Raw genomic sequence first — 23866 nt, 5'->3', positions numbered from 1 at the left:
CTTGAACTAACTCAGAGAAACATGGACGCAACAAAACTGTTTCTAGCATGACGGGGTTTCACTTCCTCTGCCTGCAAGATATTGTGTAAAATTCCAACCTCTGCAATTTTAATGCAGCTGTTAACCATTTTCTTTTCTTAAACTTTTTAGTTTATTTTAACTGGATTAATGACAATGTTAAAATAGCCCAGGCATTTAATGTTAATGTGTTTTTCTCCGCACTAGTGCGATGGTTATTTAAATATGATTGTTTCTGCTTGTCCTGTATACAACTCTATGCAATGTTTATTGTGTGTTACTTCTATCATCTCACTCTGCCTCTCCGTTTCCCTCTTGTTCTTCTCTCGTGTTTTGCTTCTTTCTTTATGTCTCTGGTTCTCTTTCCTTGCTCTGCCTAGGCAGTCAAGCACCAGCTGACTGTAGAAGAGTGGAGAAATAGAAGAAAAACGACTCTCCTACCTGCCCCAAATGTCTTTTTCCCAGTCAGCCAGCGACCCAATGCATTGAATCTCATTACAATGCTTAAACATTCCCAAACCAAGACACTGAGAAACTGCTTGCCTGTTTGATACAGGGCGCACATGCTCTCCCATAGGAACACCACTCACTTATCTAATTCCAAAGAGCTTATGTGCAGGTTGGCAAGATCTAAGTCTTCAGCAGTCCCAAGTATGTCCGGAACAGTGCTGGAGTTTAACCGGCTAAAACTGTTCAGCTTACCAGCACAGAGCGGTGGTAATCTTCTCAATACCATCCAACTAGGACTGCCTTATTTACTGGGCATTGACTTCAGGGTTATCGGGAACCTTGTGGGAAGAATCCCTGTCCTAGTGACGATTATCCCTCCAGGCCCCGATAATGAGCCAGTTTGGATAGTTAATCATTAACCGTATCCTGAGGTACTGCGAACTTTCCTGGCTTAAGTATTATTGAGCCAATCGCAGAGGGCTGACTTGGTTCTGATCAACTTATCATCAGGTGTGCCATCAAGGAGCCATCTCCTGCACCCAAAGAGACTCTGCTTATCTGTCTCCCTTCCCAGGGCGATAGTCAATCATTGGCCATTAACTAACAGACAAGTATTGGTTTGAGCCCTTGTTAGGCTGATCATCATCATCATAGGTAGTCCCTCGTACCGAGGATGACTTGCTTCCACGCCAAAAAGGGATGAGTTCACAGGTGTTTCAATGACGGACCTAATATTCCAGATCCCGAACTACATCCTGAAGGGTGGAAGATGCCTGTGCGTGGATTTGTTTAACGTGGGGTGGCCATTGCACACCAGCCACCACACGGGCTTGACAGAGCCAGGTCTTGGTCCACTGGCAAGGATTACCCAAGACTAACTGGAGTCCAGCTCTGCTGCACGGACCGAGCACGCACACATATCGCAGTGTGGGCTGGCCCGTGCTGCCCCTGGGCCCTCGCCTCTTCTGGGCCCAGATAGATGATGATTGATGTTGGGCAATGCTACATTACCAATATTGGCATGTAAAGTCACTTCAATTAACTGGACGTGTGGGCTTACCTACAGGACTCAATAAGCCATCTGGTGCAGCTGAAAAACTTAAAACGATCTCCTCATCACCCTGCTCCATCATCTATCAATCTCCTCAGTTCAACCTGCTCCTCTCCCCTGCCTCCTCCTTTCCTGAAGGTAGCAGGACAGTTAGATAAGGTGGTTAAGAAAATATACGGAATGCTTGCCTTTATTAACTGAGGCATAGAATACAAGAGCAGGGAGGTTATGCTTGAACTGTATAAAACACTAGTTAGGCCACAGCTAGATTACTGCGTGCAGTTCTGGTTACTGCATTACAGGAAGGACGTGATTGCACTGGAGAGGGTACAGGGGAGATTTACGAGGCTGTTGCCTGGACTGGAGAATTTTAGCTATGAGGACAGATTGGATAGGCTGGGTTTGTTTTCATTGGAAGAGGAGACTGAGGGGAGATCTCAATGAGGTGTATAAAATTATGAGGGGCCTAGATATAGTGGATAGAAAGGGCCTACTTCCCTCAGCAGAGAGGTCTGTTATGTATGTAAATCTGTAAATACCATGTCTAACCACCAGAGGGCTCATCCCCTGGAGTTCCAAGGGATCCCACAATTCCTTGGGAGCACCTATATATAAGGAGGCCTCACAGGCTGGAGAGGCACTCTGGAGACCCGTAATAAAAGACTACGGTCACACTTTACTTTGAGCTCACAGTATCTAGTCAGACTCTTTATTCAATACATAACAACTGGCGACGATTAGTTAAACATGATTTCCCCTGCTGTTGCGTCTGCTTGATTGCACTATTCCTATCTACATGTCCCGCTATTTCTTCCTTAATGATAGTTTCAAGCATTTTCCCCACTACAGATGTTAAACTAACTGGCCTATAGTTACCTGCCTTTTGTCTGCCCCCTTTTTTAAACAGAGGCGTTACATTAGCTGCTTTCCAATCTGCTGGTACCTCCCCAGAGTCCAGAGAATTTTGGTAGATTATAACGAATGCATTTGCTATAACTTCCGCCATCTCTTTTAATACCCTGGGATGCATTTCATCAGGACCAGGGGACTTGTCTACCTTGAGTCCCATTGTCCTGTCCAGCACTACCCCCCTAGTGATAGTGATTGTCTCAAGGTCCTCCCTTTCCACATTCCTGTGACCAGCAATTCTTGGCATGGTTTTTGTGTCTTCCACTGTGAAGACCGAAGCAAAATAATTGTTTAAGGTCTCAGCCATTTCCACATTTCCCATTATTAAATCCCCCTTCTCATCTTCTAAGGGACCAACATTTACTTTAGTCACTCTTTTCCGTTTTATATATCTGTAAAAGCTTTTACTCTCTGTTTTTATCTTTTGCGCAAGTTTACTTTCGTAATCTATCTTTCCTTTCTTTATTGCTTTCTTAGTCATACTTTGCTGTCGTTTAAAATTTTCCCAATCTTCTAGTTTCCCACTAACCTTGGCCACCTTATACGCATTGGTTTTTAATTTGATACTCTCCTTTATTTTCTTGGTTATCCACGGCTGGTTATCCCTTCTCTTACCGCCCTTCTTTTTCACTGGAATATATTTTTGCTGAGTAACTATGAAAGAGCTCCTTAAAAGTGTTTCCACATGTACGCTGATGACACCCAGCTCTACCTCACCATCACTTCTCTTGACAATGGAAAAATTTCAAGTGCAAAGTTTAATTTGTATCACAGCCTTATTAGGCACTAACTGCTTAATCCAGGTGCTTGTATGTGGGTCTTTAGTAGAGGTATGGTGCCACTCCAAGGTGCCCAGTGACAGCTTGATGTAGGTTGGTGCCCTCCCATCGTCCAATGAAAACGGTCACTGAGATTCTGTCCGATACCTGTGATCCAGTTTGTACTTAATTGCAGAAAATGTTACTGACCTGTTCAGACATTTGGAGGCCAATTCTAAAAAGCACAAGAAAAGCCACAGCCTGGATCTGTGTACGACCAGCAGACTTGCTCCCATTGGAACACAAGCCTGATTTTTCCGACTTATTGCCAGAGTCCTGATTGAACTCCAAGTACCTTGATCAGGAATTCCACAAAACCTGCCAGTTCCTCAATCATCATCCTAGGCATTCCCTCGGAATCGAGGAAGACTTGCTTCTACTCCTGAAGTGAGTTCTTTGGTGACTGTACAGTCCAATCTGGGAGCCACAGACTCTGTCACAGGTGGGACAGATAGTCGTTGAGGGAAAGGGTGGGTGGGACAGGTTTGCCGCACGCTCTTTCCGCTGCCTGCACTTGATTTCTGCGTGCTCTCGGCGTTGAGACTCAAGGTGCTCAGCACCTTCCCGGATGCACTTCCTCCACTTAGGGCGGTCTTTGGCCAGGGACTCCCAGGTGTCAGTGGGGATGTTGCACTTTATCAGGGAGGCTTTGAGGGTGTCCTTGTAGCGTTTCCACTGCCTATCTTTGGCTGGTTTGCCATGAAGGAGCTCTGAGTAGAGCACTTGCTTTGGGAGTCTCGTGTCAGGCATGCGGAGTATGTGGCCTGCCCAGTGGAGCTGATCGAGTGTGGTCAGTGCTTCAATGTTGGGGATGTTAGCCTGAATGAGGACGCTAACGTTGGTGCGCCTGTCGTCCCAGGGGATTTGTAGGATCTTGCGGAGACATTATTGGCAATATTTCTCCAGCAACTTGAGGTGTCTACTGTACACGATCTATGTTTCTGAGCCATACAGGAGGGCGGGTATTACTGCAGCCCTGTAGACCATGAGCTTGGTGACAGTTTTGAGGACCTGATCTTCAAACACTCTTTTCCTTAGGCGGCCAAAGGCTGCACTGGCGCACTGGAGGCAGTGTTGGATCTCGTCATCAATGCCTACTCTTGTTAATAGGAGGCGCCCGAGACCATGTCAGCATAGGCAATAAGGCCATGTTCCAATCGCAATGCCATTTAACAAAGAATGAATTAGATTTTGGTTTTTAATATTCATATGTCTTGTATTCAGAATATTTCAACACTTTTTGAATTGCTTATTTGTTTGAAGGCTTACTATTTGGAGAAATATTGTGACAGACATTTTCTCTCTCCTTTCTCCGATGTCTCTGGCCTTCCCCACCACCTCACCCGCCACCCCTCAGCTTTGTCCAGTAAACTGGGTGGATGCTTTCCTCACGGGTCCTAGTTAAGGTACCTACTGCATTTTTCTCGATGTCACACACACTCGTGGGAGCCTGTTGGACACAGAATAGCGGGTACAGAATTACTCCCGAACAACCTGTTTCGCAGCACTGAGGCACGTCAACACATGCCAACACAATGCTGGGCTCAAAATTAGCTTCAAATGTTGCACTTGACCGTCATCATCATCATAGGCAATCCCTCGGAATCGAGGAAGGCTTGCTTCCACTCTAAAAATGAGTTCTTAGGTGACTGAACAGCCCAATACAAGAACCACAGTCCCTGTCACAGGCGGGACAGATAGTCGTTGAGGGAAAGGGTGGGTGGGACAGGATTGCCGCACGCTCTTTCCGCTGCCTGCGCTTGATTTCCACATGCTCTCGGCGATGAGACTCGAGGTGCTCAGCGCCCTCCTGGATGCACTTCCTCCACTTAGGGCGGTCTTTGGCCAGGGACTCCCGGGTGTCAGTGGGGATGTTGTACTTAATCAGGGAGGCTTTGAGGGTGTCCTTGAAACGTTTCCTCTGCCCCCACCTTTGGCTCGCTTGCCGTGTCGGAGTTCCGAGTAGAGCAGAGTGCGACCGTTACACATTTTGTGGAATCTGGGTGCACTGTACTGAGGTGTTTTTAGATTCTGGGAACAAGGGCAGGAAGCCTAGTTCCAGGTGGGACATTGATACCACAATACGAGGCTCGGCAGTATAGAGCAGCCTATAAATAAGGATCAAGCAAGAATCGAGGCTCCTGGTACCGGTGATCTAAAGGTTGCACTGATGCACTCTGCAGGGCTGGTATCTCCTTATCCGTGCTGAATGAAATGGGTAACTCTACACTCTGGCTGCTACTTCACCAAAAGGAATTCAAGCTCCCTTTGTGTTGGGATGTACAGTCTGTGCGAGAGTGGATGGGAGCCAACATCCCAGTCATTGTCGTCTTATTCATCTTCAGGGCATTTGTTTTGTGCACATTGAAGTCAATAATGCAGTGCTAGCATTGGACAATACTTCCACTTTTGTCATCAAGCCTGTGGTTAGGTTCAAAATAAAACTCCCGTTACACTATCCCCTCCCAGATCAGCTACTGATCAAGGATTACCAGATCAGGTAGAGTACATGTTAGACGCGAGGAAAGCTCCCTCTTCTCTGTCCCACAAAACGTGCCCTAATGAACAACTATATTTCAAACAGGATCCTTACAGGCAGCACAGAGCGGAGACTTTTCATCTCATCGGTCTGGGCTGGTTTTGAACTCTGTCCCTTTTAGCTCTGGGGTCGATGTGCCAATCCACTCCTTCACTCTGAACTGCTCAATACTGGGTCAAGTTACAGCTTGACTGAGTGGCTCTGTCGTCCACTCATGATGAATATTTTTAATCCAGTTTATTTATTTCCCTTTAAAAACAAAAGGCAGCTCCTGCCCGGGCAGTGGTTATAATGTAACGTGATGTGAAGTGCTTCAACCAACAACCTATAGCACTCCTTGTGTATCGTGAGGTGTCGGAGTGCTTTACAGGGTGAAAAGAGAAAAGTCGGGATTGAGCAAGAGGGAGCCAAGCTGAAAACACAGTCATAGGGAAGGATTTTGAAAGCAGAGCAAGAGGTGGGAAGGTTTAGAAGGGGAATTCCAGAGGGCAGGAGCAGAACAGCTGAAGGAGTGATGCCAGCAGTGGAATGGAGTGACCAGGGAATGAGGACACTACCGATGGTGAGGAGGAGCGGGGAGTTTCGGCAGGAATGCATGGCTGGAGGAGATCATTGAAGAAGGATCAGACAAGGCCATGGAGGAATTTGAAAGCTAGGGTGAGAATCTTAGTCGATTCAGTGGGGGTGGATTCTAGTGGACTTAAGAGCATTAGTTCAAAACCAAACGCAAGGGAAGAGAGTAGAGTAACAGTCAGAAATTGTGCTTTAGGCACTACATGTCGACGGAAAACTAAAAGATGTAAAGTGATTAAACCAGGTGAGAGAAATAAGAAAGAAGTGGGAAAAACATTAGAGTCAAAGAACAGGCTAGGGCGTGTGGCCCAAATAAACGTTCTTTATACAAACGCACAGAGTATAAGGAATACATTGAATGAACTGCAGATGCAAATTCAAATTGGAGGATATGACATGGTGGCCATTACTGAGACACGGCTGTAAGATGGTCAGGACTGGGAACTAAATATACCCGGTTATAAGATCTACAGTAAAGATAGGGGAAATGGCAGAGGGGGAGGAATAGTTTTGGTGATTAAGGATGAAATCACTTCAATGATAAGAGAGGATAAACGAGAGGTAAGAAGGCAGTGGAGACTTTATGGGTAGAATTAAGAAATAGGAAAGGATTTAAGACTGGGAATTGTGTCTCGGCCTCCTGGTAGCAGCTGTGAAGTGCTCGATTGTATTAAGGCAGAGATTAGACAAGCGTCTAGCAAAGGCAGACTGGTTTTAATGGGGAATTTAACTTTCATATCGATTGTGATAAGCAGAGTAGCACCTGTCAGAAAGGTAGTTAATTTCTGGAGTGTGTCCGGGATAGTTTTCTACAACAATATGTCCTAGAGGCAACAAGGGGGCAAGCCATATTAGATTTAGTAATGAGTAATGAGCCAGATTTAGTTAGCAGCTTAACTATGCGATCATAACATGATCGAGTTCAACGTAGCATTTGAAAGGGAGAAACACAAAACAGTTACTAAGATTCTAGATTTGGGTAAGGCTGACTTCAAATGAATGAGACACAGACTGTCCACAGTAAACTGGGCAAATCCGTTAATGGGTAAAATGACAGAAGATCAGAGGGAGGTGTTCAAAAAATAATTTAAGGCGATACAGAACCAGTTTATACCCCGGAGGGGCAAGAGCTCTATTTGCCAAAAAAAACAGTCATGGACGACTAAAGAGGGACAATATAAAACTATTAAAAAAAGCGCAGAAAAATAGCAGCGATCCTAGCGAATGGGAAAGATACAAAGAGTCACAAAACAGATAGTAAGAGCTACAGACAGAGAGTATGTAAGGAAACTTGCAAGGGATATCAAAACAATTATATTAGGAAAAAGAAGGTAGTTGGGAGCAGTGTTGGCCCCTTAAAAACTGAAAGTGGTGATATCGTCAATGATAAGGAAATAGCGGACATGTTGAACAATTACTTTGCGTCAGTATTTACAGTAGAGGAAGAGGATAGCATGCCAGGAATCCCAAGGAAACTAAATTAGGGATGGAGACTCAATAAAATTAACGTAAGTAAAATAACAGTAATGAAGAAAATAATGGCACTAAAGAGTGACAGATCCCAGGAGTAGATGGTTTCTCAGGAGGTGGACACATTGCAAATGCCCGAACTATAACCTTCCAAAGTTCTCTCGATTCAGGAACTGTCCCTTTAGATCGGAAAATTGTGCATGTCACTGCTATTTAAGAATGGCGAGAGAGGGGCACCAGGGAATTATAGACCAGTTAGCCTAACATCTGTTGTTGGGAAATTACTAGAGTCTATAATTTAGGAGAGAGTGACTGAACATCTTGAAAACTTACAGCTGACCAGAGAGAGTCAGCATGTATTTGTGAAAGGCAGGTCACGCCTGACAAACCTGATTGAATTTTTTGAAGAGGTGATTAAAGTAGTGGACAGGGGAATGTCTATGGCTGTTATTTATATGGACTTCCAGATGGCATTTGATAAAGTCCCACCTGAGAGACTGTTAACTAAGCCCATGGAATTGAGGGTAAATTATTGACCTGGTTCGGAAATTGGCTGAGCAGCAGGAGGCAGGCATTAGGGATAATGAGCAGGTTCTCAAATTGGCAGGAGGTGACTAGTGGGGTCCCGCAGGGGCCGCAACTATTCACAGTATTTATTAAAGACTTAGATGATGGCATAGAAAGTCATATATCCAAATTTGCCAATGACACAAAGACAGATAGCATTGTAGACAATGTAGATGGGAGCATAAAATTACACAGGGCAATTGACAGATTAAGTGAATGGGATTAAGTGGAGGTCCAAAGAGACTTGGGGTTCCATATACATCGATCATTAAACTGTCATGGACTGGTACAGAAAATAATCAAAAAGGCTAATGGAATGCTGGTGTTTATATCTAGAGGACTAGAATACAAAGGGGTAGAAGTTATGCTGCAGCTGTACAAAGCCCTGGTTAGACCACACCTGGAGCACTGTGAGTAGTACTGGGCACCACACTGTAGGGAGGATATATTGGAGGGAGTGCAGCATAGGTTTACCAGACTGATACCCAGACTTCAAAGGTTAAGTTACGAGGAGAGATTACACAAATTAGGGTTGTATTCCCTGGAATTGAGAAGGTTAAGGGATGATTTGATTGAAGTTTTCAGGATATTAAGGGGAACAGATAGGGTAGATGGAGAGAAACTATTCTCGCTGGTTGGGGAGTCTAGGACTAGGGAGCATAGTCTAAAAATTAGAGCCAGACCTTTCAGGAGTGAAACTAGGAAACACTTCTACACACAAAGGGTGGTAAAGTTTGGAACTCTCTTCCGCAAACGACAATTGATGCTGGATTAATTGTTAATTTTAAATTGGAGATTGATAGCTTTCTGTTAACCAAAGGCATTAATGGATATGGACCAAAGATGACTATATAGAGTTAGGGTCACAGATCAGCCATGATCTGATTGGATAGTGGAACATAGAAACATAGAAACATAGAAAATAGGTGCAGGAGTAGGCCATTCGGCCCTTCTAGCCTGCACCGCCATTCAATGAGTTCATGGCTGAACATTCAACTTCAGTACCCCATTCCTGCTTTCTCGCCATACCCCTTGATCCCCCTAGTAGTAAGGACCTCATCTAACTCCTTTTTGAATATATTTAGTGAATTGGCCTCAACTACTTTCTGTGGTAGAGAATTCCACAGGTTCACCACTCTCTGGGTGAAGAAGTTCCTCCGCATCTCGGTCCTAAATGGCTTACCCCTTATCCTTAGACTGTGACCTCTGGTTCTGGACTTCCCCAACATTGGGAACATTCTTCCTGCATCTAACCTGTCTAACCCCGTCAGAATTTTAAATGTTTCTATGAGGTCCCCTCTCATTCTTTTGAACTCCAGTGAATACAAGCCCAGTTGATCCAGTCTTTCTTGATAGGTCAGTCCCGCCATCCCGGGAATCAGTCTGGTGAACCTTCGCTGCACTCCCTCAATAGCAAGAATGTCCTTCCTCAGGTTAGGAGACCAAAACTGCACACAATACTCCAGGTGTGGCCTCACCAATGCCCTGTACAACTGTAGCAACACCTCCCTGCCCCTGTACTCAAATCCCCTCGCTATGAAGGCCAACATGCCATTTGCTTTCTTAACCGCCTGCTGCACCTGCATGCCAACCTTCAATGACTGATGTACCATGACACCCAGGTCTCTTTGCACCTTCCCTTTTCCTAATCTGTCACCATTCAGATAATAGTCTGTCTCTCTGTTTTTACCACCAAAGTGGATAACCTCACATTTATCCACATTATACTTCATCTGCCATGCATTTGCCCACTCACCTAACCTATCCAAGTCACTCTGCAGCCTCACAGCATCCTCCTCGCAGCTCACACTGCCACTCAACAGGCTTGAGGGACTGAATAGCCTCCTCCTGTCCCTATGTAGGGGGAGCTGCTTTGAGATTAGGATTAAGGCACATTTTTGGGATAGGTTAGCGTGATCTTAAATCTGCATCTAACTGACCTATACTTGACCTGGGAATACTTGGTGCTGCAACTGAGTGCCTGAAAAGGGATGTGTTCCATTCTCCAGCAGTAACATCCTTCGCCTTGATGGAAAAGGCAAAGCAAGCACGCGCCACAGAGATGTACCATGAACAGAAAGGGAAGGGAGAGACCCAGAGACCAAAGTTTCTTGGGTTGGGATTGGCATATTGAGCAATGTAACTGGTGTCAGTGTCGGGTATGAAGCGACATGGGGCAGCCCAGCTCTGGGACACTGGGAGCTGCAGTACCACAGGTGACAGACAGGGGGAAGAGTCACCATTGACTGAGGACAGCTCGGGCTGTAAGAGGGACCCCAACACAATACCGCCATTATCACTCCGTCAGCAGCAATTTTCCTCCCCGGAAATTCGACTTCCGATGCCATGAAGTTGCACTTCGAACGTTTCAGTCTGAGTCCCACTTTGTCCAGACGATGTAAAACCTCTTCCAGATTATTCAAATGTTTGGCGATGTCATGACCTGTGACCAGGATGTCATCTTGGAACACGATGGTTCTGGGGACGGACTTCAGTAGACTCTCCATGTTCCTCTGAAATATGGCTGCAGCCGAGCGAATTCCGAAATGACACCTGTAGATAAACAGTTGTTTATGAGTGCTGACGCACGTAAGTTTCTTCAACATCTCTACCAGCTCCTGTGTCATGTAGGCCGACGTCAGATCCAGTTTAGTGAACGACTTCCCCCCGGCTAGCGTTGCAAACAGGTCATCAGTCTTCGGTAATGGGTATTGATCCTGTTTCAAAACTCGGTTGATCGTAACCTTGTAGTCTCCACAAATCCTGACAGTGCCATCACTCTTCAACACAGGAACAATGGGGCTGGCCCATTCGTTAAATTCGACCAGTGATATGACCCCTTCACGCTGGAGTCTGTCCAGTTCGATTTCGACCTTCTCCCTCATGTACAGAACTGCCTGAGCTTTATGATGAATGGGTCTTGCATCCGAATCCACGTGGATCTGTTAAGACTTGGCTTGGCTGTATTCCTCAGAGGAACTATCGCCTAACTCGTATTTGGAACTGTCATGTATGTACATTCTGTTTGTAGCCACTAGATGGAGTCATTGCTGGAGGCCACTGAGCAGCACGTGCATGGTGCTGCCTTGTTATAAAAGGCCAGCCATTTTGTGAGTCAGACACTTTGGGCCAAAATAAAGCAGAAGCAAGGTTGTACCAGGACACCTGATCATGAAACATAAAAACATAGAAAATAGGTGCAGGAGTAGACCATTCAGCCCTTTGAGCCTGCACCACCATTCAATGAGATCATGGCTGATCATTCCTTCAGTACCCCTTTCCTGCTTTCTCTCCATACCCCTTGATCCCTTGGCAGGGGGATGGGTACCAATGCAGGGAGACAGAGGGAAACAAAAAGGAGGCAAAAGCAAAAGACAGAAAGGAGATGAGGAAAAGTGGAGGGCGGAGAAACCCAAGGCAAAGAACAAAAAGGGCCACTGTACAGCAAAATTCTAAAAGGACAAAGGGTGTTAAAAAAACAAGCCTGAAGGCTTTGTGTCTTAATGCAAGGAGTATCCGCAATAAGGTGGATGAATTAATTGTGCAAATAGATGTTAATAAATATGATGTGATTGGGATTACGGAGACGTGGCTCCAGGATGATCAGGGCTGGGAACTCAACATTCAGGGGTATTCAACATTCAGGAAGGATAGAATAAAAGGAAAAGGAGGTGGGGTAGCATTGCTGGTTAAAGAGGAGATTAATGCAATAGTTAGGAAAGACATTAGCTTGGATGATGTGGAATCTATATGGGTAGAGCTGCAGAACACCAAAGGGCAAAAAACGTTAGTAGGAGTTGTGTACAGACCTCCAAACAGTAATAGGGATGTTGGGGAGGGCATCAAACAGGAAATTAGGGGTGCATGCAATAAAGGTGTAGCAGTTATAATGGGTGACTTTAATATGCACATAGATTGGGCTAGCCAAACTGGAAGCAATACGGTGGAGGAGGATTTCCTGGAGTGCATAAGGGATGGTTTTCTAGACCAATATGTTGAGGAACCAACTAGGGGGGAGGCCATCTTAGACTGGGTGTTGTGTAATGAGAGAGGATTAATTAGCAATCTCATTGTGCGAGGCCCCTTGGGGAAGAGTGACCATAATATGGTGGATTTCTGCATTAGGATGGAGAATGAAACAGTAAATTCAGAGACCATGGTCCAGAACTTAAAGAAGGGTAACTTTGAAGGTATGAGGCGTGAATTGGCTAGGATAGATTGGCGAATGATACTTAGGGGGTTGACTGTGGATGGGCAATGGCAGACATTTAAAGACCGCATGGATGAATTACAACAATTGTACATTCCTGCCTGGCGTAAAAATAAAAAAGGGAAGGTGGCTCAACCGTGGCTATCTAGGGAAATCAGGGATAGTATTAAAGCCAAGGAAGTGGCATACAAATTGGCCAGAAATAGCAGCGAACCTGGGGACTGGGAGAAATTTAGAACTCAGCAGAGGAGGACAAAGGGTTTGATTAGGGCAGGGAAAATGGAGTACGAGAAGAAGCTTGCAGGGAACATTAAGGTGGATTGCAAAAGTTTCTATAGGTATGTAAAGAGAAAAAGGTTAGTAAAGACAAACGTAGGTCCCCTGCAGTCAGAATCAGGGGAAGTCATAACGGGGAACAAAGAAATGGCAGACCAATTGAACAAGTACTTTGGTTCGGTATTCACTAAGGAGGATACAAACAACCTTCCGGATATAAAAGGGGTCAGAGGGTCTAGTAAGGAGGGGGAACTGAGGGAAATCTTTATTAGTCGGGAAATTGTGTTGGGGAAATTGATGGGATTGAAGGCCGATAAATCCCCAGGGCCTGATGGACTGCATCCCAGAGTACTTAAGGAGGTGGCCTTGGAAATAGCGGATGCATTGACAGTCATTTTCCAACATTCCATTGACTCTGGATCAGTTCCTATGGAGTGGAGGGTAGCCAATGTAACCCCACTTTTTAAAAAAGGAGGGAGAGAGAAAACAGGGAATTATAGACCGGTCAGTCTGACCTCAGTAGTGGGTAAAATGATGGAATCAATTATTAAGGATGTCATAGCAGTGCATCTGGAAAATGGTGACATGATAGGTCCAAGTCAGCATGGATTTGTGAAAGGGAAATCATGCTTGACAAATCTTCTGGAATTTTTTGAGGATGTTTCCAGTAAAGTGGACAAAGGAGAACCAGTTGATGTGGTATATTTGGACTTTCAGAAGGCTTTCAACAAGGTCCCACACAAGAGATTAATGTGCAAAGTTAAAGCACATGGGATTGGGGGTAGTGTGCTGACGTGGATTGAGAACTGGTTGTCAGACATGAAGCAAAGAGTAGGAGTAAACGGGTACTTTTCAGAATGGCAGGCAGTGACTAGTGGGGTGCTGCAAGGTTCTGTGCTGGGGCCCCAGCTGTTTACATTGTACATTAATGATTTAGACGAGGGGATTAAATGCAGTATCTCCAAATTTGCGGATGACACTAAGTTGGGTGGCAGTGTGAGCTGCGAGGAGGATGCTATTAGGCTGCAGAGTGACTTGGATAGGTTAGGTGAGTGGGCAAATGCATGGCAGATGAAGTATAATGTGGATAAATGTGAGGTTATCCACTTTGGTGGTAAAAACAGAGAGACAGACTATTATCTGAATGGTGACAGATTAGGAAAAGGGAAGGTGCAACGAGACCTGGGTGTCATGGTACATCAGTCATTGAAGGTTAGCATGCAGGTACAGCAGGCGGTTAAGAAAGCAAATGGCATGTTGGCCTTCATAGCGAGGGGATTTGAATACAGCGGCAGGGAGGTGTTGCTACAGTTGTACAGGGCCTTGGTGAGGCCACACCTGGAGTATTGTGTACAGTTTTGGTCTCCTAACTTGAGGAAGGACATTCTTGCTATTGAGGGAGTGCAGCGAAGATTCACCAGACTGATTCCCGGGATAGCGGGACTGACCTATCAAGAAAGACTGGATCAACTGGGCTTGTATTCACTGGAGTTCAGAAGAATGAGAGGGGACCTCATAGAAACATTTAAAATTCTGACGGGTTTAGACAGGTTAGATGCAGGAAGAATGTTCCCAATGTTGGGGAAGTCCAGAACCAGAGGTCACAGTCTAAGGATAAGGGGTAAGCCATTTCGGACCGAGATGAGGAGAAACTTCTTCACCCAGAGAGTGGTGAACCTATGGAAATCTCTACCACAGAAAGTAGTTGAGGCCAATTCACTAAATATATTCAAAAGGGAGTTAGATGAAGTCCTTACTACTCGGGGGATCAAGGGTTATGGCGAGAAAGCAGGAAGGGGGTACTGAAGTTTCATGTTCAGCCATGAACTCATTGAATGGCGGTGCAGGCTAGAAGGGCTGAATGGCCTGCTCCTGCACCTATTTTCTATGTCTCTATGTTTCTATGTTTAGCCGTAAGGGCCACATCTAATTCCCTCATGAATATATCCAATGAACTGGCATCAACAACTCTCTGTGGCAGGGAATTCCACAGGTTAACAACTCTCTGAGTGAAGAAGTTTCTCCTCATCTCAGTACTAAATGGCCTACCCCTTATCCTAAGACTGTGTCCCCTGGTTCTGGACTTCCCCAACATCGGGAACATTCTTCCCGCATCTAACCTGTCCAGTCCCGTCAGAATCTTATGTTTCTATGAGATCCCCTCTCATCCTTCTAAATTCCAGTGTATAAAGTCCCAGTTGATCCAGTCTCTCCTCATATGACAGCCCAGCCATCCCTGGAATCAGTCTGGTGAACCTTCGCTGCACTCCCACAACAGCAAGAACGTCCTTCCTCAGATTAGGAGACCAAAACTGTACACAATATTCCAGGTGAGGCCTCACTAAGGCCCTGTACAACTGCACGAAGACTTTCCTGCCCCTATACTCAAATCCCCTCGCTATGAAGGCCAACATACCATTTGCCTTCTTCACCACCTGCTGTATCTAGACGGCAACTTTCAATGACTGATGAACCATGACACCAAGGTCTCGCTGCACCTCCCCTTTTCCTAATTGGCTGCCATTCAGATAATATTCTGCCTTTGTGTTTTTGCCCCCAAAGTAGATAACCTCACATTTATCCACATTATATTGCATCTGTCATGTATTTGCCCACCTGTCCAAGTCAACCTGCAGCCTCTTAGCGTCCTCTTCACAGCTCACACCGCCATCCAGTTTAGTGTCATCTGCAAACTTGGAGATATTACACTCAATTCCATCATCTAAATCGTTAATGTAAATTGTAAATAGCTGGGGTCCCAGCACTGAGCCTTGCGGCACTCCACTGGTCACTGCCTGCCATTCTGAAAATGACCCGTTTATCCCGACTCTCTGCTTCCTGTCTGCCAACCAGTTCTCTATCCACGTCAGTACATTACCCCCAATACCATGGGCTTTGATTTTGCACACCAATCTCTTGTGTGGGACCTTGTCAAAAGCCTTTTGAAAGTCCAAATACACCACATCCACTGGTTCTCCCTTGTCCACTCCACTAGTTACATCCTCAAAAAATTCCAGAAACATAGAAACATAGAAACATAGAAAATAGGTGCAGGAGTAGGCCATTCGGCCCTTCTAGCCTGCACCGCCATTCAATGAGTTCATGGCTGAACATTCAACTTCAGTACCCCATTCCTGCTTTCTCGCCATACCCCTTGATCCCCCTAGTAGTAAGGACCTCATCTAACTCCTTTTTGAATATATTTAGTGAATTGGCCTCAACAACTTTCTGTGGTAGAGAATTCCACAGGTTCACCACTCTCTGGGTGAAGAAGTTCCTCCGCATCTCGGTCCTAAATGGCTTACCCCTTATCCTTAGACTGTGACCTCTGGTTCTGGACTTCCCCAACATTGGGAACATTCTTCCTGCATCTAACCTGTCTAACCCCGTCAGAATTTTAAATGTTTCTATGAGGTCCCCTCTCATTCTTCTGAACTCCAGTGAATACAAGCCCAGTTGATCCAGTCTTTCTTGATAGGTCAGTCCCGCCATCCCGGGAATCAGTCTGGTGAACCTTCGCTGCACTCCCTCAATAGCAAGAATGTCCTTCCTCAGGTTAGGAGACCAAAACTGTACACAATACTCCAGGTGTGGCCTCACCAATGCCCTGTACAACTGTAGCAACACCTCCCTGCCCCTGTACTCAAATCCCCTTGCTATGAAGGCCAACATGCCATTTGCTTTCTTAACCGCCTGCTGCACCTGCATGCCAACCTTCAATGACTGATGTACCATGACACCCAGGTCTCTTTGCACCTCCCCTTTTCCTAATCTGTCACCATTCAGATAATAGTCTGTCTCTCTGTTTTTACCACCAAAGTGGATAACCTCACATTTATCCACATTATACTTCATCTGCCATGCATTTGCCCACTCACCTAACCTATCCAAGTCGCTCTGCAGCCTCACAGCATCCTCCTCGCAGCTCACACTGCCACCCAACTTAGTGTCATCCGCAAATTTGGAGATACTACATTTAATCCCCTCATCTGAATCATTAATGTACAGTGTAAACAGCTGGGGCCCCAGCACAGAACCTTGCGGTACCTCACTAGTCACTGCCTGCCATTCTGAAAAGTACCCATTTACTCCTACTCTTTGCTTCCTGTCTGACAACCAGTTCTCAATCCATGTCAGTACACTACCCCCAATCCCATGTGCTCTAACTTTGCACATCAATCTCTTGTGTGGGACCTTGTCGAACGCCTTCTGAAAGTCCAAATATACCACATCAACTGGTTCTCCCTTATCCACTCTACTGGAAACATCCTCAAAAAATTCCAGAAGATTTGTCAAGCATGATTTCCCTTTCACAAATCCATGCTGACTTGGACCTATCATGTCACCTCTTTCCAAATGCACTGCTATGACATCCTTAATAATTGATTCCATCATTTTACCCACTACCGATGTCAGGCTGACCGGTCTATAATTCCCTGTTTTCTCTCTTCCTCCTTTTTTAAAAAGTGGGGTTACATTGGCTACCCTCCACTCCATAGGAACTGATCCAGAGTCAATGGAATGTTGGAAAATGAATGTCAACGCATCCACTATTTCCAAGGCCACCTCCTTAAGTACTCTGAGATGCAGTCCATCAGGCCCTGGGGATTTATCGGCCTTCAATCCCATCAATTTCCCCAACACAATTTCCCGGCTAATAAGGATTTCCCTCAGTTCCTCTTCCTTACTCGACCCCCCGACCCCTTTTTCTATCCGGAAGGTTGTTCGTGTCCTCCTTCGTGAATACCGAACTAAAGTACTTGTTCAATTGGTCCGCCATTTCTTTGTTCCCCGTTATGACTTCCCCTGATTCTGACTGCAGGGGACCTACGTTTGTCTTTACTAACCTTTTTCTCTTTGCATATCTATAGAAACTTTTGCAATCCGTCTTAATGTTCCCTGCAAGCTTCTTCTCATACTCCATTTTCCCTGCCCTAATCAAACCCTTTGTCCTCCTCTGCTGAGTTCTAAATTTCTCCCAGTCCCCAGGTTCGCTGCTATTTCTGGCCAATTTGTATGCCACTTCCTTGGCTTTAATACTATCCCTGATTTCCCTAGATAGCCACGGTTGAGCCACCTTCCCTTTTTTATTTTTATGCCAGACAGGAATGTACAATTGTTGTAGTTCATCCATGCGGTCTCTAAATGTCTGCCATTGCCCATCCACAGTCAACCCCTTAAGTATCATTCGCCAATCCATCCCAGCCAATTCACGCCTCATACCTTCAAAGTTACCCTTCTTTAAGTTCTGGACCATGGTCTCTGAATTAACTGTTTCATTCTCCATCCCAATGCAGAATTCCACCATATTATGGTCACTCTTCCCCAAGGGACCTCGCACAACGAGATTGCTAATTAATCCTCTCTCATTACATAACACCCAGTCTAAGATGGCCTCCCCCCTGGTTGGTTCCTCGACATATTGGTCTAAAAAACCATCCCTTATGCACTCCAGAAAATCCTCCTCCACCGTATTGCTTCCAGTTTGGTTAGCCCAATCTATGTGCATATTAAAGTCACCCATTATAACTGCTGCACCTTTATTGCACGCACCCCTAATTTCCTGTTTGATGCCCTCCCCAACATCACTACTACTGTTTGGAGGTCTGTACACAACTCCCACTAACGTTTTTTGCCCTTTGGTGTTCTGCAGCTCTACCCATATAGATTCAACATCATCCAAGCTAATGTCCTTCCTAACTATTGCCTTAATCTCCTCCTTAACCAGCAATGCTACCCCACCTCCTTTTCCTTTTATTCTATCCTTCCTGAATGTTGAATACCCCTGGATGTTGAGTTTCCAGCCCTGATCATCCTGGAGCCACGTCTCCGTAATCCCAATCACATCATATTTGTTAACATCTATTTGCACAGTTAATTCATCCATCTTATTGCGGATACTCCTTGCATTAAGACACAAAGCCTTTAGGCTTGTTTTTTTAACACCCTCTGTCCTTTTAGAATTTTGCTGTACAATGGCCCTTTTTGTTCTTTGCCTTGGGTTTCTCTGCCCTCCACTTTTCCTCATCTCCTTTTTGTCTTTTGTTTTTGCCTCCTTTTTGTTTCCCTCTATCTCCCTGCATTGGTTCCCATCCCCCTGCCATATTAGTTTAACTCCTCCCCAACAGCACTAGCAAACACTCCCCTGAGGACATTGGTTCCGATTCTGCCCAGGTGCAGACCGTCCGGATTGTACTGGTCCCACCTCCCCCAGAACCGGTTCCAATGCCCCAGGAATTTGAATCCCTCCCTGCTGCACCACTGCTCAAGCCACGTATTCATCTGAGCTATCCTGCGATTCCTACTCTGACTAGCACGTGGCACTGGTAGCAATCCCGAGATTACTACTTTTGAGGTCCTACTTTTTAATTTAGCTCCTAGCTCCTTAAATTCATTTCATAGGACCTGATCCCTTTTTTTACCTATGTCATTGGTACCAATGTGCACCACGACAACTGGCTGTTCTCCCTCCCTTTTTAGAATGTCCTGCATCCGCTCCGAGACATCCTTGACCCTTGCACCAGGGAGGCAACATACCATCCTGGAGTCTCGGTTGCGGCTGCAGAAACGCCTATCTATTCCCCTTACAATTGAATCCCCTATCACTATCGCTCGCCCACTCTTTTTCCTGCCCTCCTGTGCAACAGAGCCAGCCACGGTGCCATGAACTTGGCTGCTGCTGCCCGCTCCTGATGAGTCATCCCCCTCAACAGCACTCAAAGCAGTGTATCTGTTTTGCAGTGGGATGACCACAGGGGACCCCTGCACTACCTTCCTTGCACTACTCTTCCTGCTGGTCTTCCATTCCCTCGCTGGCTGTGGACCCTTCTCCTGCGGTAAGACCAACTCGCTACACGTGATACTCACGTCATTCTCAGCATCGTGGATGCTCCAGAGTGAATCCACCTTCAGCTCCAACTCCGCAACGCGGACCGTCAGTAGCCGGAGGTGGACACACTTCCCGCACATGTAGTCGTCAGGGACACTGGTGTTGTCCCCGTGTTCCCACATGGTACAGGAGGAGCATATCACGTGACCGAGCTGTCCTGCCATGACTTAACCCTTAGATACACTTAAATTGCCGACAACAATGTTAAAAGTTACTGACTAATAAAGAAAAAGAAAAACTACTCACCAATCAGCAGCCAATCACTTACCACGTTGGCTGTGACGTCACCTTTTGATTTCTTTCTACTTCTTTTTGACTTCTCTCAGCTGGAGCTGCACAAGTAAGCCTCTCTCGACGCTCCCCGGACTGCTGAGCCTTTTATAGGCCGCTGCCTCTCTCGACTCCCGCCTCTCTCGACGCTCCCCGGACTGCTGAGCCTTTTATAGGCCGCTGCCTCTCTCGACTCCCGCCTCTCTCGACGCTCCCCGGACTGCTGAGCCTTTTATAGGCCGCTGCCTCTCTCGACTCCCGCCTCTCTCCAAGGTTTGTCAAGCATGATTTCCCTTTCATAAATCCATGCTGACTTGGATGGATCCTGTCATTGCTTTCCAAATGCACTGCTATTTCATCCTTAATGATTGATTCCAATATTTTCCCCACTACTGATGTCAGGCTAACCAGTCTATAATTACCCATTTTCTCTCTCCCTCCTTTCTTAAAAAGTGGTGTTACATTAGCTACCCTCCAGTCCAAAGGAACTGATCCAGAGTCGATAGTCTGTTGGAAAATGATCACCAATGCATCCACTATTTCTAGGACCACTTCCTTAAGTACTCTGGGATGTAGATTATCAGGCCCCGGGGATTTATTGGCCTTCAATCCCATCAATTTCCCTAACACAATTTCTCGCCTAATAAAGATATCCTTCAGTTCCTCCTTCTCACGAGATCCTCGGTCCCCTAGTTGTCGAAATCTCGACCTCCGATAAACGACTCAGACACCTTCAGCTCCGGCAGAAGTTTCTTTATTTTACTTGCTAGCAAGGGAAAGGTCACACTCAGTCAATGGCTAAGTGAACACCTTCGAAATGGTACAATTTCACGAGATATTTATACAGTAAAACCCAAGTTATGGCCTCTTGTGTATTGGCTCTGTCTCGCAGTCAGTGAATACAGATAAAGAGTTAATTACTACATCCTTGTCCTGACATGGTTTCCAGATATTTCCTTTTGTCAGGGTTATTAGTTGGCCAGCCAGCCATCACTCGATGAGTGTGGTAATGAGCTATTACCTGCATTGCATTGTCAGGATTGTCCAGTTTCCTGGTCAGTTATCTTTTTGCATCAAATGGATGAGGTTTCTACAAGAGATAATGGCTGGTGGTTTGAGTACTTCGAAAAGGGTGGGGTGGAGTGGAACTGGTGTCGTATAGACAATAGGAGAGCACCATGGGTGGTACTTGTCTCAGCAGGACTTGCCTCCTAGCTGTCTGGTGGCCATCAGCCATTTCAAGCCAGGTTTAGCTGTTTATGCAAACCGACTGCTTGTTGCCGAAATTCCTGGAAGGACCAGGACTCCATTTTGTTTTATATTAAAAAGGGCACAAAACTACAGTGTGGTACAGCTTAGATAAAAATACATTTCCACATTCCCCCATTTTGTCCTTCACAAGGACAACTTAATCCATTCTGATCTTGTATAGTCTCTATATTTCCATTTCCACACAAGAGCCTTCAGTAGTTGTTGCTACCATAACTCTAGCTGTGGTCTCGGTAGGTAACATGGTTTTTCCCACCCTGGCACAGCAACACTTAACCAAGACAAATAATAGATATAGGGCAAAGACTATCAGCAGGAATATGATCAAACCCTGTACCACAGATCTCCCTTGGGATCCCAACACCACAAGGTGATACCGTCCTGGCCAACTGTCTGTTTATACTCTATTACCTTTTTCCTAATGTATTCAGCTAGACTGCCGATTTCTTCTGATTTATCTGGGATATACTTACAGCATTCTTCACCTATTAATGCGCATGTCCCTCCCTCCTTGGCTAGGAGATAATCTGAGGCCATACGATTTTGGAAAGCCACTGTTCGAATAGCTACCATTTCATCATTCACCCCTTCGAAGGCTTGGGAAGTTGCGTTGGCTACTGATTTGACAAAGTTAGCCAGTTCCCGTAACTGCCATTCGGTTGATGCTATTCCATAGGGTGGCACCATTACCTTGAATATTCCATTTAGCCATGTCAAATCCCGTTTAACTCTATGACTTCCATAGGCATCCCTTAAGAGTCTTTATTGATCTGATAAAGGGCACCACATATCCTAAGTAACAGGACCCTGTCCAGTTGGCTGGTAACCATGGGTAGGCTTTATGGCCACAAATAAAGTAGGTGCAATTATAGGACGTCAGCTCCTGGTCCTTTCGCGCCATCCCTACTCGAGTGGTCTCACCTTCCCATCCTTCACCTGGGCTTTGTTTTGGACCATTGTCCAGCCAACGGTTGCTACATTTCTCCCATCAGTGGGATTAGTTGTGGCTTGCCATTTAGTCATTTGGGAACACTTGCTGTGTCCCATTTCTGGTCCTTTAGTCTCATTACCCACTCGGCATATTATACCCTAAGGATTTCCTATTCTGGGAGTAATGCTTAGGAAGGGAGGCTGACGATTATTATTATAATTTGGCTGGTACCATCCCTGGAAGGTTGTAAGTTTATACCCTGCTGACCTCCATTCTGTTTGCTCCTTCGTTTCTGACACCTTGGTTAGGTTTGTCCTATTTTGCACTATCAACCATTCTACCATTTCTGATTTGTTAAAGGGGACAAATCTTAGGGGAATACCCCCTTCGGAGTGGACAGGTACATGGGAACATATCCAACAACTGGCCAAGTTTCTTTCTTAAGCATACTTATGACTCAGTGCCATAAATACGTTTACTTGCAGTTCCCTTCGGTGGCGTGTCTGTACCCCTGGTATAATCAATAATGCAAAGTAAAACCCTGTCAAGCCCAGCACCATCAGTCCCCATAGTCCATACAGTTCCTTATTCAGTCTTCCTTTTTCTGTTCCTCTGGTTCCTTCTTCCCTTCCTCCTGATCGGGTGCCCTTTTGTAATGGGACGCATGGATCCATGTTGGTCTTTCCTTTACCTTGATTGCAGTATTAGTCGCCAGCAAGACCTGGTATGGTCCTTCAAATCTTGGCTGTAGACTGCTTTTTCTTTTAAAGATTGTGAAAGGGGTACTGAAGTTTCATGTTCAGCCATGAACTCATTGAATGGCGGTGCAGGCTAGAAGGGCTGAATGGCCTGCTCCTGCACCTATTTTCTATGTTTCTATGTTTCTATGTGATGTAAACGAATTCCCCGGGCTCCAGATTATGACACGTCCCTTCCACTGGCTTGACTTGAGCTTCATTTACCTGTGAATGAAAGCTGGAAATACATTTGGTTAGTGCAATACAATGATTCAACATATTTTCCTCCATTTTGTGGATGTCCATTTGTTTTGCAGTAAATGGTGCTGTAAAAGGTAGTCATTGGGGACGTCCCATAACTATCTCATTAGGTGACAGGCCTGTTGTTCTGTTGGTTGCAGATCGCATTACCATCAAAGCTAAGGGCAGCAGTTCTGTCTATTTCAGTCCAGTGTCATTGCATAATTTTGCCAGCTTATTTTTAAGCATTCCATTATATCTTTCAACAAGTCCAGCTGATTGTGGATGATAACTGCAATGAAAACGTTGATTAGTCTGTAAAGCTTTACACATTTCTCTTATAACAGTTCCCGTGAAATGTGACCCGTTATCACTAGAAAGCTTAGCAGGGATTCCAAAGCGTGGTACGATTTCTTTTAACAAACATTTAGCAACAGTACTGGCATCGGCCTTTTTACATGGAAAGGCTTCAATCCATCTAGAGAACACATCTACAATAACTAATACATACTTGAATCCCATACACACAGGTAATTCAATAAAATCCATTTGTAAATGTACAAAAGGCCCCACTAGATTTGGGTGGGAGGCAGATTCTACTTTTTCCGTCTTACCCGGATTCATTGTCTGACAGGTAACACAATTTTTA

At 45.4% G+C, this 23866-nt stretch overlaps 1 protein-coding gene across 1 annotated transcript in view; it reads left to right on the top strand.

Moving 5' to 3' along the window:
* Nucleotides 1-23866, top strand: part of LOC139279654 (acyl-CoA 6-desaturase-like) — a 109934-nt gene that overhangs the window by 31861 nt on the left and 54207 nt on the right. The gene's annotated exons all lie outside the window — the stretch shown is intronic.

This window comes from Pristiophorus japonicus, chromosome 14 (assembly GCF_044704955.1).
Source record: "Pristiophorus japonicus isolate sPriJap1 chromosome 14, sPriJap1.hap1, whole genome shotgun sequence".
Classification (NCBI taxonomy): Eukaryota; Metazoa; Chordata; class Chondrichthyes; family Pristiophoridae; genus Pristiophorus; species Pristiophorus japonicus.
Note: the sequence above shows the minus strand (reverse complement) of the source record. Positions and strands in the feature narration are given on the sequence as shown.